This window comes from Manacus vitellinus, unplaced genomic scaffold, assembly GCF_001715985.3.
Source record: "Manacus vitellinus isolate BGI_N305 unplaced genomic scaffold, ASM171598v3 scaffold_0_pilon, whole genome shotgun sequence".
Lineage (NCBI taxonomy): Eukaryota > Metazoa > Chordata > Aves > Passeriformes > Pipridae > Manacus > Manacus vitellinus.
Window position 1 is genome coordinate 28,181,982 of NW_021938789.1, and position 16,237 is coordinate 28,198,218.

A 16,237-nucleotide genomic window follows, 5' to 3' on the forward strand; every position below is an offset into this window, starting at 1 on the left:
CATGTGCTTTCTAAAACTTAACTGTGCACATGATAATGTACATAAGTGTGGTTACATCTTCCAGTGGTATGAGCCCTTTCTGATTACCAAGCAAGCAATGAACTTTATTACTATAGTGATAAAGCTCATGTATGAATCTTAGAAAAGACGAATGATCTCTTTTTTTCCTCAAAGGTGAGTTCCACTGTTACAAACATGATGGCTAGCAAAACAATTATGCCATCAAAAGACAACTAATTTAGCTGGAACTCAAGACCTATCAGCAATACTGCTCACAAACGTTACTGAAAATACAATCCTGGTAAAATGGCACTAGAAGACTATGACAGGTTTTCAGATATCTGATATTCAAGAGAAAACTAAATGAAGTTAGAAAAAGAAATAGGGAGAAAAATGATTCACCTGTTCCAAAGTGAAATTTGAAGTTTATGTAAAAGTATACATTTGTATACTAGCATTAAAAATTGTTAAATCTCTAAAGACCTACATCTGGAAAAGTATCCAATAAACTTTTTAAACAGCAGCTATACTTGTTTTAAATGGACTACACATTTAAATCTTGAAATGTAACAGTTAAAACCAGCAAAAAATACCATGCATTAGTTCTTCTAAGACAGAACTTATTATAATGGCAAATTCTACCATGTACAGCAGTTTTGTGTACTTGGAATAGTATTTTCTATTTCCAAGAAACACTCACATATAGATTTAAGTTCCACCCACTGTATCTGAATACTCTCAGATTAAAGAAATGCTTATAATGGTGTTACAAATAATAAACCCACTCGACAGTTACTTACAATGAAACAAAATATCTCCCCTCTCCCCCTCAATTTACAAGTATAAAAAGACTCAGTTATGAGTGAAAATACCACGTACAACTAAACAGAATGCTAAAAAGCTACTTTATATGTATTGTTAGCAGCAATATTCAGCTATTTAGCATTAAAGAATAATAACACTAAACCCTCCCTTGGAGGTGATTATTTCCATTGTTGATAGGTCAGTAACTGAGATTTCAGAAGTTAACCTCTGACTAAAAGATATCAAGTCTTTTTAGGTCATAGGGTCCTACATGAGGTCTCAGAAGACAAGCATAAAAGTTCTAAAATAACAAGGACACACACAGGTTTCTCTTAATTTGCTCTGTTGGATTCCCATAATAAGTACCTAACAGCTCCAACCCCAGAGCAACTGTGCAGTCATCAACAAGGCCATTTACCACATGATTTAGCAAACGTATTTTCAAGATTTTCACTTACATCTGCTACTCAGAATTGGAATAGAAATTAATGTGAGGCAATTTATTGATAATATCATTCTTGCATTCACAGTTGTTTGTATATCAGATCCAAGAGGAGACAGAAGCTGAATTTTCAGGAGGCATACACAAGTTGTATAGGAGCAGCCTCCTCCTGCCCCATTTACTGTGCTATGGGAAGCCAGTCCAGGATGGGGCCCTTTCTTTCTTCCAGACCAAGATTTCAGTTTGAAGAAAGGCAATGAAAAAAATCATTCAAAATGTAGTATCATTCACATAAATCAGTAGTGAAATCCACGCTGTTTGTAATATTCGTAATGAAGTATGCAGCCACCTTTTACAAAACAAGTCACTTTGCTTTCTTTACCCCACATTATTCTCAGTGGGAATCTGAGCACCACACAGACTTGTGAGTAACAGCTCAGCTAATTGTCGGCCTGCTTTCTGCTGTAACACCACCAGTTAAACATTCCAAACAGCACAAAGCACAAATGCAAGGTAGCATGCTAGTTCAAATCAGAGATACCCAGAAGATTGCAGGGACTATATTCAAACGGATCAACACTGTTTGCCTGCTCTCTCACTCACACTACTTTTTCCACAAATATGAGGGCAAATACCAGAATGCAAATTGAGAGGTGAGAGCAGGAACCCATTTTAATGGCTTCTCTCTCTCCCACCATCTTCTTCGTGCTTAACAATCTCTATTAATTAAGTCTATCCACGTAGGTCTTATGTGATCATTCTATTTCTCTAAGGACTATGCCAAACAGAGGATACAACTCTAGCTGAAGTCTTAGCAGTATTGATTATAGATCTTGCAACATAAACTTCAGCTCAACCTTAGGCTTGCTTAAATTTTTTAATCCCCCTCCCTCAACTGTAAGGCAATGGGATATACTCTAACCTTACATATTTTTCTTTGCTGAAATGGCAGTAGGGGTCGTATACACTCATCATCCTGGATTTATTTTGTTCATTTCTCTAACCCATCAGCAATAATTTAAATATATCCAGTGAAATATGCCCACACAAAATGATGGTCTACTATTCCAAAGAAGGGGGTGTTTTCCGAAGAGCAAAATCCTCTCTTTTACCAGATTGAATGTCAATTGATTTTTTTAAGATTATTTAATTCTAACCATATACTAAAGCACTGATGACTAAGTTCAAAAAGCCTACAGTCTTTTCCACCATCTCATGTAAACAAACAAGCAAGCAAAAAAATTCAGCTTCTGCTAGAGAGGAAGGTAGCTGCTTATTTCACATGAGGAGTCATCAAAAGCCTTTAAAAACGCACACTGTTCAAAAGGACCCAAAATGGAAGGAAGTTAGGTTAGACTGGTGTCCTCTTCCCTCCCCCCCAGAAGACCCACACAAACCTTCAACTCTAATTGTATTTCAGGCATACTCTTATCATCATCTTGACATGTGTGTTTCTAGAGACAGAATAAACTAATTTATCTTGGTTATTTTTTTGTCTTCTGGTATGTCATCTTCCACCACTTCTCAAAGACCCTTCATTACAGCTCTGAAATATTCATGACTAGGAGGACAAAAGAAAAAGTACCAACAGATACCAGACATGATTTCTATTTTCTCCTCTTAAAAAAAAAAATAAAAAAAAAATTAAAAAAAGCAAACAAGCAGAAGGTAAGAAGTTAAACATCAATTAATTTCAGTTTCCAGAGAAATAATAGAAATAAATAGTGCAGGATGGATAAACGACTGAGCTGCCATCTGCTTCTGTTCTCAGCAGCTCTTTGGAAACACAGCTACCTCAGTGAAGTGTTTGCCAAATACTGGAGTGAAGAGAGTAGTATGTAAACTGAGAGGAGAGAGGCAACAAAGCAAAACTTTGATATCCACTCATCTGTAGGAGTTACTTACATATGTCACCTTTCTAATCATAAACCAGAGAATCTCTTCAGATAATGTAAGCACCACATGCATCCTGGATTTGTATCTTCCTCTTTGACGCTCCTACACCTGCTGGTATGCAGAACTACTCAAACAGAATATTTATTTGTCCAGAAACATTCATACTATCTCCGTAAAGTAACATAACCCTGCACAGAGAAACATTTACACCTTTGTTTTCAATTTCCTTAATATGCAACTGATCTGATTACAAGCAGACATTATAACAGATTAATTACAGACTGGAGAAATGTATAATTATTTTTAAATATAATTTTATAATATAAAAGTATTTTTCATCTACTTCTGAGATACATATGATTAGTTAATGTACCACACACATCATCCAGAGATGTCATTGCAAAAATTTGCCATTGCAAAAATTTATCATTCCAGGTACAAATTCCACTCAACTGGCCACTGCCTTAATGACTGGATAGATAAGAAAACTACCAATATTATATTCTTCCACTAGTTTCTCATAAATGGCAATTGCCCAAAGAAAAACCTCAATCACTGTTGTAACTTTAAGCATGTCAGTTCTGCATATTGGCTCATATTTCTTACCGGTTTCTGCCTCCTGCCCCCAAGGCATGACACCAAGAAATCCTAACTCCCCAGAAGCTATGAAACACTGCTGAATCAGCAGTATCATAGTGCAACAAACATGCACAAGTGAACACACACACAAATTAAAATTAAATTTCAAGGTTCTAATAAAAAAAATCCTAAAAATTAATCTAGAGGCATACCAAGTTGGAAAAAAAGAAAAAAGATAAAGCAAAACAAGTAAAAAGCAAAAAAATTGCTAGGAAAAAATGTTAGCACATAGAAGTATAGCCAGCAGAACTATGGCAGAACACATTTGATTTCTTTTGCCTGTTATAAGGAGTCAGATGCATCAGAGTCTCTACACCATTCACTCAGAGCTCTTTTTTCTTTCAAACCTGTTCTCAAATTCTGGTGGGACACAACTCTCCTTCTGAGTTTCTTTTGATACAAAATGGACTACTGGACTCTTAACCAAACATTCAGATGACTTTTGTAATTTACAACAACTTAATGATCCGCTTCATCTCAAATTTAGACAACTGTAAGAGTTACAGTTTCTGAACAGTGCTTATTCACTATCTGTGAGGAAGTATAACTGGACATTCCCTCTAATTTTTCTAAGTGAACTATAAAGAAGAATACTTAAATGAAGAATACTTAAAATGTACTAGTTCAGAAACAATGACAGAATTTCTAGACAGGAAAAAAATGTTGCATTTTATTTTTTGAGCAAAAAATTCCAATACAAGAATTAACTTTCAATTCAAATTATTCTTTCCTGAAAAGAATTAAAATAAAAACAAGTATCTCTGTCAGACAGTTCAGTCAATGATGATTTAGTGACACATTTGCAATGTGTACCATTCCTGAAAGCAAAATAGAGGAGATAAATCCATCCAAATAATTTGGTGACATAATACTAAACATGCTACTTGAAAAATTCATCAAATGAGTTGTTATCCCAAAGCCTTTCAGTTTAGTTGCAGTTAACACTACATGAACAGACTTGTCTTGGACTGTGTTCACCAAAGCTCTAAAAATATGCTTGAAATTATCCTGTTAGCCAAAGTTTTCAAGATAAAACTTCTTGAAATTAAGTGGGTGACAGTTTTCTTCAGCTGTTCTTATTTTTTTGCCTAGAGGTAGACATCTTGTGCAGTAATAGAATATGAAGATGAAACGGGCAACTGCAGTGAAATCTGCACCAGAAGGGAATAAGACACATGGGTAGAATGACTCTCAAATCACCACCGATATGCAAATGGAAAAAATCTGCCATAATCATGAGAAAACTTCCGACCAACATATATATTTTTTTTCTTACCTTCAACTATTGCAACTTAGTCTAGATCAAGATTTTGAGCTCGTTTTGTAAAATTGGTAGATTATGATATCTTGAATGATCTCCAAAAACTATGCTCTTTTTTAAGCCCTGAGAGTACCCACCTTCAGTGTCTTCCCCAATATAATTTCAAGTACATCAAAATGTTTATTTCAGTAAAGCAGTTGTCCCCAAATAAAAGCCTCATGACCTCAGAAGCTGGATGTCCTTCTTTCTAAATGTAACATATAAAACAAAATGCGCAAAATTTCATATGTGACACAGCTGCGTGGAACAGCCTCTGTGAAACAGATCTCACTGCTAAGTGTTAGCAAGGACAACTATTAGCCACCTAATTGCACATATCTTTTATCTTCCTCAAACTGAAAATTTAAGGAATTTTGAGTTCAAGAACTGGTATGAGAAAACACTAGTGTTAAATTAGAAGTATTTCTCAGGTCATGTCAATCCTGAAAAAGCTAAATGCTGGAAGGTCAGCTTTAGGTCAATGTACACCTCCTTCTCGACATTGGAACACAGCAGAAACAAAGCTCCCAGGCTCTTCTTCTCTGAGAGACAGCTAAGACTATCAAATAGACATCTGCAGACTTCTTAACAAAAACACTGATCTAAATCAAATACTCCTGGATGCAAATAGAGCAGTGAGTCAGGTGACTTATGGAGAAGTTCTAAATTTATCATGGAAAGATAGCAGCAGCTTAATTAAGGCTGTTATCAGCTTGCACTATGAATATTTGCTATCAGCTCTCCAGTTCTCGCCCCAGACATCTGACTTGATTTAGCAACTAATACGCATTAAAGACAGAGTTCAATACTTATAGGAAGGTTATGTACAAATACACATTCCAATTTTCATCTCTTTTACCATAAATTACTTGTTTCTTCAAGTAGGTTTTCACCCAAAAAATTATTTTAATTAAAGCACACTGCTTTTGATAGTTGGAATAACTGGTGCTTCTAGGGATCTAAAAACGAACATTTAGTTCATGAAGGCATTCACCGGTAGCTACGCAAGTTTGTTTTATTAGTTTAACTCCCAAGATTTTCAATAAGGAGAACACCTAACCTTTTATGAGGTTATAAGGGGTCACGATGATTACTAATATGATCTTTCTGTACAGACAGGTACAGAAGCTGTTCCTTTGTTCTGCAGATAACTGAGCTCTGCACGTGAACAATATTCTATCTTGAACATTGGCAGTGCACAGATAATTGCTAACCTGTTTCCTTTAGTTGAAGTTCATTTTACCCTTCTGGAAGTTAGCCTTTTTTCCATCTTTTCTCCTTCATATTCCTTGCCAAGAAATCCAGATGTCTTCAAAAACAGATTACAGTTTAATAAAAATTAAAGCAATTCTTAAAAATATTCACAAAACCTGACTACAAAAGAAGCCAGTTTGAAAATTACTGAGATTTATTGCATTTTTGTGCCCACTTTGTGCAACACATGAACTTAGCCTTTGAAGAACCAGTAGGCTGCACAAGACAACAAAAAAGATAAGTACTAAAAAGCCGTTAAGACATTATCATTACTTGGAAACTAGAGATGATGCCCCAAGGTGACACTGAAAGTAAAAAGTCAATGGTGGATGTGGTCTGTTCTATCAAAACCCTGCTGTCAGCAGATTCTCTCTACGACCAAAGAAAGATACAAAGGTGATGTATTGTTGCAAACAGGGAGCTGCAGCTGACCAATACTTTCCATGTTCCTTACAAAAAGCAAGCCCCAATCTTTCAAAGTGATCTATGAAGCCAGTGATGCTTTAGGCAAGTATACAGGTTCCTCTTGCACTGAAGAATTAACATGCATGAGGTCACACTGTAGTCACACGTTTCTTGCAATGTTCTTTGCTGATAATCTTTTAACAATTTTAAAGCTTCTAAAAGAATATGGGTGTTCATCTGCAAACACCATTAGCTTTATCAACTGTTTATCACTGGTTTTGCAGTGTTAGCAGCTAAAAATAGACAAGCATTGCAGAAGCCATGCAGAGGAAAGGAAAAGAAGAGCTTTTAGAACAAAACCAAACCAAAGTACTTTTCAAGAAGCAACTAGAGCTACCAAGTGAAGATTGAATACTTGCTCACCACAGCATTTACAAATCCCTAAAGGAAACAATTTGCCACTGTCCAACAACACTGAGCAGTCAATGATAACATCTGCATTTAGGCTAACTCTTTCAACAATAAAAGATGGTGGCTTATTCTCCCCCCCCAAAAATGATCTAATTTCTCCAAAATTCATTTTTTGGAGAAGTTTTTCACTATTAAATAGGGAGAAAGTAGTAATGTGCCTTTGCCAAGAGAAATTATCACCATATTGGTCAAAGTCAGAAACTTCCCAAAACTTTCCTCTTCTGTCGTTTGCCACACAAGAAAAATTAGTGAGCTAATGACAATACTAGCTTAATGTGGTCTTGTCAATATAAGGCAGGTCCCATACTGATTCCAAGGGAAATAACAGTGGTGTACAGGAAATCTTGAGAGACAACAAATTTCTGAAAGGCAAGAACAAGTTCTTGCTCTTCTTGTTAACTTTCACAACATCTAGCTCATGACACCTATAAATCACCTTTAAATAAAAAGCCTAACAAACCAGCTTATACCTCAGACCCAGAAGACCCTATACCTTAACAGCCTTCCCCTCTTAGTGTCTAATATACTCAGCCCTGCTTTGAAAATATTCTTTAAAGCTTCACTGTGATGCCTCATCATAATTAGAGCTGTATAAAACAGAACCTATTTATATGCTGTGCTCCCTGTCCCAACTCTGTCAGACACAAAGCAGAGACCTAGAGCTTCACATATGCAAAACTACACAGCAAGACCAGTACTGCAGGTTGCAGCCACACACAGAGAAGTTAGAATGGCCAAAGATTCCTATGCAGTCCTGTCACCTGCATAATTACTATCATGCATCTGCATTTGTATGTACACAATGCTTAAAACAAAACAAAACAAAAACAAATGCCAAAAGAGGAACAGAGAAATTCTTAGTAAAAACTTTTACCATGGTTCCCCACCCACGGGAGATGGGAGGTTTTATGCTGCATTGTTTTTGCAGCCAAAATGAGGATGGATTTAAATCTCTTTGCTCTGATTTCACTCTTTTTTGAGGGTTAGAGACACCACAAAATAGTACCTAGAAGTTACAGAATTACACAGAATTTTTATATCTCTGCCTGAAGTCATGTATTTTTTTTTTCTGCTGTATTTTAAGTTTTAGGTATGTCAGAATACAGGTTAAAAACTAACAATATATTACTGGAGTATTTAAGAACTTTTATAAGAACATAAATTAAAAGCCATCCTGAAGAGCCTGAATGATTAAAAATCTCTCTAAAGTCTTTGGTTTTTTTCATGCAAACAAGGGAAACAAAAGGAAATTAAACATGTATTCTACGGAACATTTCAGTAAAGGCCAGAAACATGTATTTCTTTATTTTTGAACTCTGGCATCTTTTGTTACATTCTCAGCAAATACAGTAGATCTCAGCAAGATATTTAACCAGGCTAAAAGACACTGTGATTGAAGTTTTGAGAACAAAAGCAGGTAGAAAACATGTTCCACTTTGTATCAAAAACATTCACTTCCATCATTGTCTTATGCAATTCATACCCAATTAAAAACCTCCAAAATTTTCATTAGGTATTTCTAAGAATTTTTTTTTTTTCAAATAAAAAGTAGTTGGTTTAATTTTCAATCTGTTTAATGAATCCCATTGGTTATTCATACATTCTTATCATTCAGTTTGGCTACCAATCAAAGTTCTGCTCAAGAGCAACAAGGACAAAAAAACAAGCAGGATCAGGAGTACAGTTAGACTTCCTTACACTAACAACTATCATAAATTATTTACTAAACTTCAAAGCTTTGAAACTGGTGACGAATATAGTGGGAAGAATAAGATGTGTTTGTTTACTATCAATTATTTATTGCATATGTTTTACAGTATAAGTTATGCAGAAAATAATAAAAATGTATTGTGTACATTTCATTAAAATTTACTGTTCTTTCTATCCATTCAGAGATTATGAATGGATTATTTGGTAACTTTTCAATAATAAAAGATGAAAAAAACCTGACGTTAAAAAAAAAAATTGAATCCATACTTTGCAGTAAGAAACTTACATCTGTATATGCAAAACATTAATCAAGACTAGGGAAAATGAAGTATTGAATCAAAATAAACTACTTACATAAGCAAACTCAAGTAATAAAACATTTACAGCCTAGAATACAAATGATAGCTGAACTAAATTCAGTTCCAAACCAGACAGATCAAAGAATTAATGTCAGTCCTTCTTGGCAAAGCTTGGTATGTTGAGCAGTTAAGGGTCCAAATTTTCTTCTGATTAGAAGTATGTCTGGGATGCCCAACTGTATGTCAGATAGCTATAATTTGTAATGTGCTTTAGGTCAAAGGTGGTAAACTTCACATTTCTAACCAGTGCTGTTTGTAATAGATTGGATGAAACACATTTGCAAAAGAATCAATAAATGTAAAGGCTGGAAAGAATTAGAGAGGCTTGCAGGCTTGTACCTATTGTCTGGGGGAATTAGATGTCAGTCTGAGCACTCTAACTCCAACAAAGGTTTCCTAGTTTTAATTTACTAGAACATATAATGGGCGATGTAGAAGCTGGGAAACACTAGTCAGTCTGAATACATTACTTAACCAACAGTTTAATGAATGCTACAAACATTATTATAGTCCTAGCATACTCTCTCTGCTCATTCATTCTTACTTTGCAATCTTATCATCAAAGGGTATTTCTTTGTGAGGCTGTTCCACTTCAAGTCTCAGAAGTAATGAACAATGCAACACGCTCAAAACATGGATCTAAATAAATTGCAATAAACAATGCTAAAAGCTTTATAAACAGTGATACAGTTTTCTAGTACATGTCACACAGACAGCATATACATTTGCATAGCTTAAGCACTTCTACAGATTAGCTATACTATATCCTAAATATATATCTTAAGAAAATCTTCCATTTGTAAACTATTGTATAAAAACAAATGTATAAAAGATGACAAGGAAATAAATGTAGGCCACAGTGGAAAAAATAAAAAAAACCACCACCACTAGCACATTCTTTAAAAATCAAAAAGACTGGCTGATGTCAGAATATATAGCCAAAGACTGGTTCACATATTAAAAGGAATAATAATTTCTTTTCTGAGGACGTTTAAGTCTGCAGCTAGTTCTTGTGAAACAAAAGATCCATACCCTTTCCTAATTAAATATTTCACAATGATCTGATTTTTAGTCCTCATTTCAATCTGACTTTAATTCAAAGGTACAACCTAAATCAAAGGGGCACAGCTTTTGTGCTCCACTAAAATAATTAAGACATGAGATATAGTTTAACACCACAGTGAGCTTCGAGGTTTACCTTTGATTTTCACAATATACTTCCTCACATTATCTGATATATAAAGTAGAAAATGAAACAAAGGTGAACAAACTATCCATAAGCTTCTCCAAATAAACTATATGGTCTAGTGTTCCAACAGACAAAATGAAATTTTAAACACACAATAGGGTTGTTTAATGCCATATTCCACTGGGTAAAATTGGATACAGAAGGTTGGATTTCACCATCCCAGGTTCCCTCTTCAAACCACAAACTGTTCATGTGCAGCTGATAAGTACAGTATCTCTGAAACTCCCTTTATAACCCACTGCATACATTGAAACAATCACTGGAGTGCATTTTTTCCCAGGGAAATGTGTAAAGAACCCAATTTCTCAAGACAGAAATGTATTCTATCACAGGATTTTGAATAACAAGTTATTGAGTTCTTGTTCTATCATGATGGGAAAGTCTCGCTTGGGACTTTTTGGTTCATTTGACAAGAAGTCGTTATGACTGTAAAGAAAAGGTATACATATATCTACATCACAAAGAATGTCCTTGTTACTGAGAAAGACTTCATCAATATTCCTAGCCCCAGACAAAACTAAGTATAACCTATATTCATTTTTATGTATTAAATGCTTACATGTTAAGATATGAGGATGTTGGTATATTTTTCCCACTGTATTGTTGCATGCCGTTAATTTTGGTTTCTATCCTGTCAGCAACAACCTGGGTGGTTAATATACTCACGTGTGCTTTAACTAGTACAAAGTATTGCTACACTAGATCTACAGCACTAAATACACACACTTGACACTCTGCTTTCTTCTCATTTAAATCTACTTTAACAACTTGAGAGCCTTATCACTTGGACAGCCAAGGTCATGATTTTTGAAGAAGGTTCACACTGCAAGCAAATCCCAAAGGGCTATATGAGTCTCTCTTTGTCTGGTCACATCAAAAGCAAGTTTTAAAAAGGGTTAATCACTGCTTTAAAATAAAAAGAAAATGCACTCCACAACAGAAGCTCCTGTTTAGGCTCCTTTGGGCTGTTCATTGTGGAAATCTAGTTGACAGACATTGGAACGAAAAGCTTAGAAACAGTTATTCCTAGAAATAGCTGCCTCAGAAAACAAGGACACACGATTAACCTTTTTGGTGTATCCTTAGCCTAGTAAATTGTTGCACTCCACAGTGCAGAAACATATTATGCAGTTCTTTCTTTGAAAAGAAATCTTACTCAAATTTATATTTCAGCATATTCCAAATATAAGTTTTTGAGATGTTAAAAAATAAAATCAATAGTTCATTCTTCTGGTAGCCCCTCCCTTGCCCAATAAATTAAGAGTTACTACCACCCTTATACAAACAGTGAGTGCCCAATTTTCAAACCTGGGGCACAGGGGCTGAGAAGTGCATTATTTTGGAAGCAGGTAAAACACATCTTCAGTCAATAAAGTTTTTTCACTGTGAGAAACTTCAGGGAAATACCATTCCGGCAAAAACTGTGATTCACCTTGCCTCAGCAAAAAACTATATCCCCAGATATAGACTCCTATGAAGTCCATTATCGTAGTTAAACAACTGAACAAACAGCTAAAGTATTTTTTTACTGCCATTGAGAGACGGAAGCAGCATACTTATTCAAAATATCTATTCGCCGACTAGAGGTGGGGGAAGCAGCAAGTTCTGCATTTCATTGCAGTCCAGCAAGAGTGCAGTATGAAAGCATCTTCTCTGGTTTATGCTCGGGTTCAGAAAGAAGAGGAAAAGGGGTCAGCAGACAGTAACAGAAAGCTGAAGCAGTCTGTTCCTGCTTGCTAGTTCATGTGAAACCAGTAAGTATTTACCATAGGGATGGGCAACACCAGCACAGGTTGCTCAGAAGGGCATGGGGTCTCCACTGTGCAGGTATTCGAGACTCAGCTGGACGTAGCACTGAGTAACCCAATCTAACCAGGCCTACTTTGGGCTGACCAAGGAGAAGAACGAGGAAACACCTGGAGGTCCCTCTGAACCTAAATAATTACTCACATACAATCAAAGAACAATTTATAACAGCATTTCTTTTTCCAGTAATACAACCTCTGCATTCAGACTCGCTGTACTCCTGCCATAGCAAGTAGCCTGAAGAGTATAGCATCCTTCATGATTCACAAAACATTATTAAATGACTGGCACATGGCAAAAATAGTGAATTTTAGAATTTCTGAGATTAACACTCAGAGAGCTAACAGCCTCCAGGACACTGGGATATGCTCTTATTTTGTTGATATAATAACTATTTATCATTTAATTTCAATCCCTACCCCCCCTCCACTACCCTTAAAGAAAAGGAGAGAGGGAACCAAAATCAAGGGTGTTATCCAAGAATCCTCAAAGAGCTAGCTGTCATCATCACAAAACCTCTCTCAATGATTTTTGAGTGGTCTTGAGAATCCAGAGAGGTCCCAGTTGACTGGAAGCTGATGAATGTTGTCCTGATTTTCAAGAAGGGAAAGAAGGAGGACCCTGGAAACTGCAGGCCTCTCAGTTCAGCGCATGGTAAATTTACAGAGAAGATTATCCTGGGAAGTACTGAAGAACATCTGAAAGACAACACTGTCATCGGTCACAGCCAGCAAGCCTTCAGGAGAGGAAAGTCCCCTGATTTCCTTTTATGACAAGATAACCCACTTAGTTGATCAAGGGAAGCCAGTTGATGTAATATTTTTGGATTTTAGTAAAGCTTTCAATACTGTCTCTCATATTATCCTTCTGGACAAAATGTCCAGCACACAGCTGGATAAACACATCATGCAGTGGGTGAGCAATTGGCTCATGGGTCGAGCACAGAGGGTAATAGTGAATGGGGTAACATCAGACTGGTGACCCGTCACTAGTGGGGTTCCACAGGGCTCCATCTTGGGCCCTGTGCTCTTCAACATCTTCATAAATGACTTGGATGCAGGACTGGAGGGGATACTAAGCAAGTGTAGATGACACAGAGCTGTTGACTCCCTCGAAGGCAGGGACGCCCTGCAGAGAGACCTCGACAAATTAGAGGACTGGGCAATCACCAACCATATGAAGTTCAACGAGGGAAAGTGCTGGATTCTGCATCTGGGATGGGGCAACTCCAGATGTTCGTACAGACTGGGGAATGAGATGCTGGAAAGCAGTGCCACAGAAAGGGACCTGGGGGTCCTGGTGGATGGCAAGTTGAATATGAGTCAGCAGTGCCCTGGCAGCCAGGAGGGCCAGCCATGTCCTGGGGGATTCAGGCAAATCATCACCAGCCGGTCAAGGGAGGGGATTGTCCTGCTCTGCTCTGCACTGGGGCGGCCTCACCTTGAATATTGTGTGCAGTTTTGGGCACAATATAGGAAAGATATTCAGCTATTAGAGAGTGTCCAAAGGAGGGCAACGAAGATGGTGAAGGGCCTTGAGGGGAACCTGTATGAGGAGCAACTGAGGTCACTTGGTCTGTTCAGCCTGGAGAAGAGAGGACTGAGGTGAGACCTCATCACAGTCTACAACTTCCTCATGAGTGGAAGGAGGGGCAGGCACTGATCTCTTCTCTGTGATGACCAGTGATAGAACCTGAGATAATGGCCTGAAGTCAGGGGAGGGTTAGGTTGGATATTACAAAAAGGTTCTTCACCCAGAGGGTGGTTGGGCACTGGAACAGGCTCCCCAAGGCAGTGATCACAGCACCAAGCCTGACAAGAGTTCAAGAGATGTTTGGACAATACTCTCAGGCACATAGTGTGGCTTGTGGGGATGCTCCTGTGCAGGGCTAAGGTTGATGATCTTTGTGGGTCCCTTCCAACTCAGCATATTCTGTGATTTTGTGAAACTAATTCTTAATAGGAGGGAAGGTTCCCAGTGTTTCAGAAGCTTTTATGTGCTCTTCATTCAGAAAGGAGAGCCCTTCCTTAACTCATCCTTTTCAGACAACAGTATTTCACTTGCATGAATATACTTCAGTGAATGCTCTATGGCAACACATTCCATTTCTTTTTTGAACTTAATAGCATATTCTTCCATGGTTTAGTTGTTAAAATAATCTAGGTACTTGGAAATTTTCCTTCCTGCCCACCCTCCTCTTTCTCCTTAAGTTCCTTACTGGATACAGCCTTATATACTACAAAAGAAACAACATAACTTGAATTTTGTTCTGTCACATTCTACAAGAAAGTTCCAAGATAGTATAAAAACAGATTGATTGCTTTATCTAATTATATCTCATTAAATACCACCCCAGAGAATATTTCCACATTTTAGCTAACCCATGTAAATTTCCTCCCCGCCCAAACCTTATGAATCTCTGTGTAGCACCTCATTCTGCTGCAAATTTTTATTCCCAAATAGATTTTCTATGGACATATTTCCACTGTTAATCTAGACTACAAAGGCAGAGCAGAAGAAACATGCAGCTAAAAGACAATACCTTAAATTTAGCACTAACATGACAAATTTTTCTTTCCACAAAATTAAACCTGTCAGTCCACACCTGTTCATGAAGAAGGAAACAACTCTCTATTCCAGTAACTTCTGTTTACCTTTCAAAACAAAAGTCTAGGCTTACTATGCTCTTCTCCGCTACAGGAATCATTAACAAACTCACTCTCGATTCATGAGCCTCACAGCAGGCAAGACATTACTTTCTCCCATTCTGCATTTGCAGTTGATTTTTCCATGTTTATGCTGTTTGGACAGACAAGAAGTACTGCATATTCACCTGCAGACACCTTCAAAAGTACACTTGACAGTGCTTTAGATTAAGTACTTGGCGCAAGTACCTGTGTGGGACACTTCATCTGCTACACAGAAATATGTAAGAACATACTGCTATTAAGTCATTAATATAGTTTAGCCTACTTGAGATATTTTTTAGTGTTGGTGCTCAAGCCATTTATCATACTACACACGGTACTGGTACAGCTAATCAACATAGTATTTGAAACTTAGCAAGACTGAAAAAACAAGCCTACTATAGTCCAGGACAGCAAACACGTGGCTTACATATGCATACCCTGTTATGAGAGATGAAAAAGAATGAAGTTTTTTGCTAATGATGCATTAACAAAGCTATTTTGTTTGTTAAATGCAATGCAGACCACATAGCATTAATTAGTGCAATACTCATCTGAATTGTGGACATTATTTATGTAAGACAAGTACCATGCTTCATAAAGGCCTAACTAAATTGCTTGTGCATTTACTTGAGTAAAATGGCACATTCTATTTTGTCAGTTACACATATTAAAAAAAAAGGAAGTAAATTACGACAAGCTAACAGAAAAAATATCATCTTATTACCTTTAAAATGTTCAGGTAGTTTCTGTGCTGTAGGAACCACATATACAAATGCCAGATTGTCTTTAATTATTTCTCTTCTATACAGTTAAACCAGTCAACAGACCATATATTGGTAGCTGTCCTAAGGAATCCATTTCAATTCTTGACACAAATTCTTCATACTAGAACATTTAGTAAAAATTCAATTATATTAAAAGATATTTCAGCTTACAAAGGTGTTAACTCCCCATTTCTGTTCCCATTTTACAGCTTTAGCAACATTTTAAAGAATCATCCAGATTATCCTTATTTTACTGTCTAAAAATAGTTACTACATGAGCCAAAATATTTGCTTGCAACCCAGAGCGATCCCCACATCCCAAGAACCCTTCAGATAAAGTAGTCTGAAAACAACTTTTTTTAGTGGTTATCTTTTCTGATTTGCAACTTCTTACTGTTTATTCTTCCTCTACCAAACAACACCCAAACCTGGGGTCGTATCTGTGAGT

The 16,237-nt window shown here is 36.8% G+C and overlaps 1 protein-coding gene across 1 annotated transcript in view; it reads right to left on the reverse strand.

Moving 5' to 3' along the window:
- The window catches only part of TENM3 (teneurin transmembrane protein 3), a 381,689-nt gene extending 365,811 nt beyond the window's left edge, over positions 1 to 15,878 (reverse strand). Inside the window, exon 1 of the mRNA XM_018070569.2 lies at positions 15,750 to 15,878. The gene's annotated coding sequence lies outside the window, so the exon portion shown is untranslated. The remainder of the gene's footprint in view (positions 1 to 15,749) is intronic.
- Positions 15,879 to 16,237: the final 359 nt, after the last annotated feature.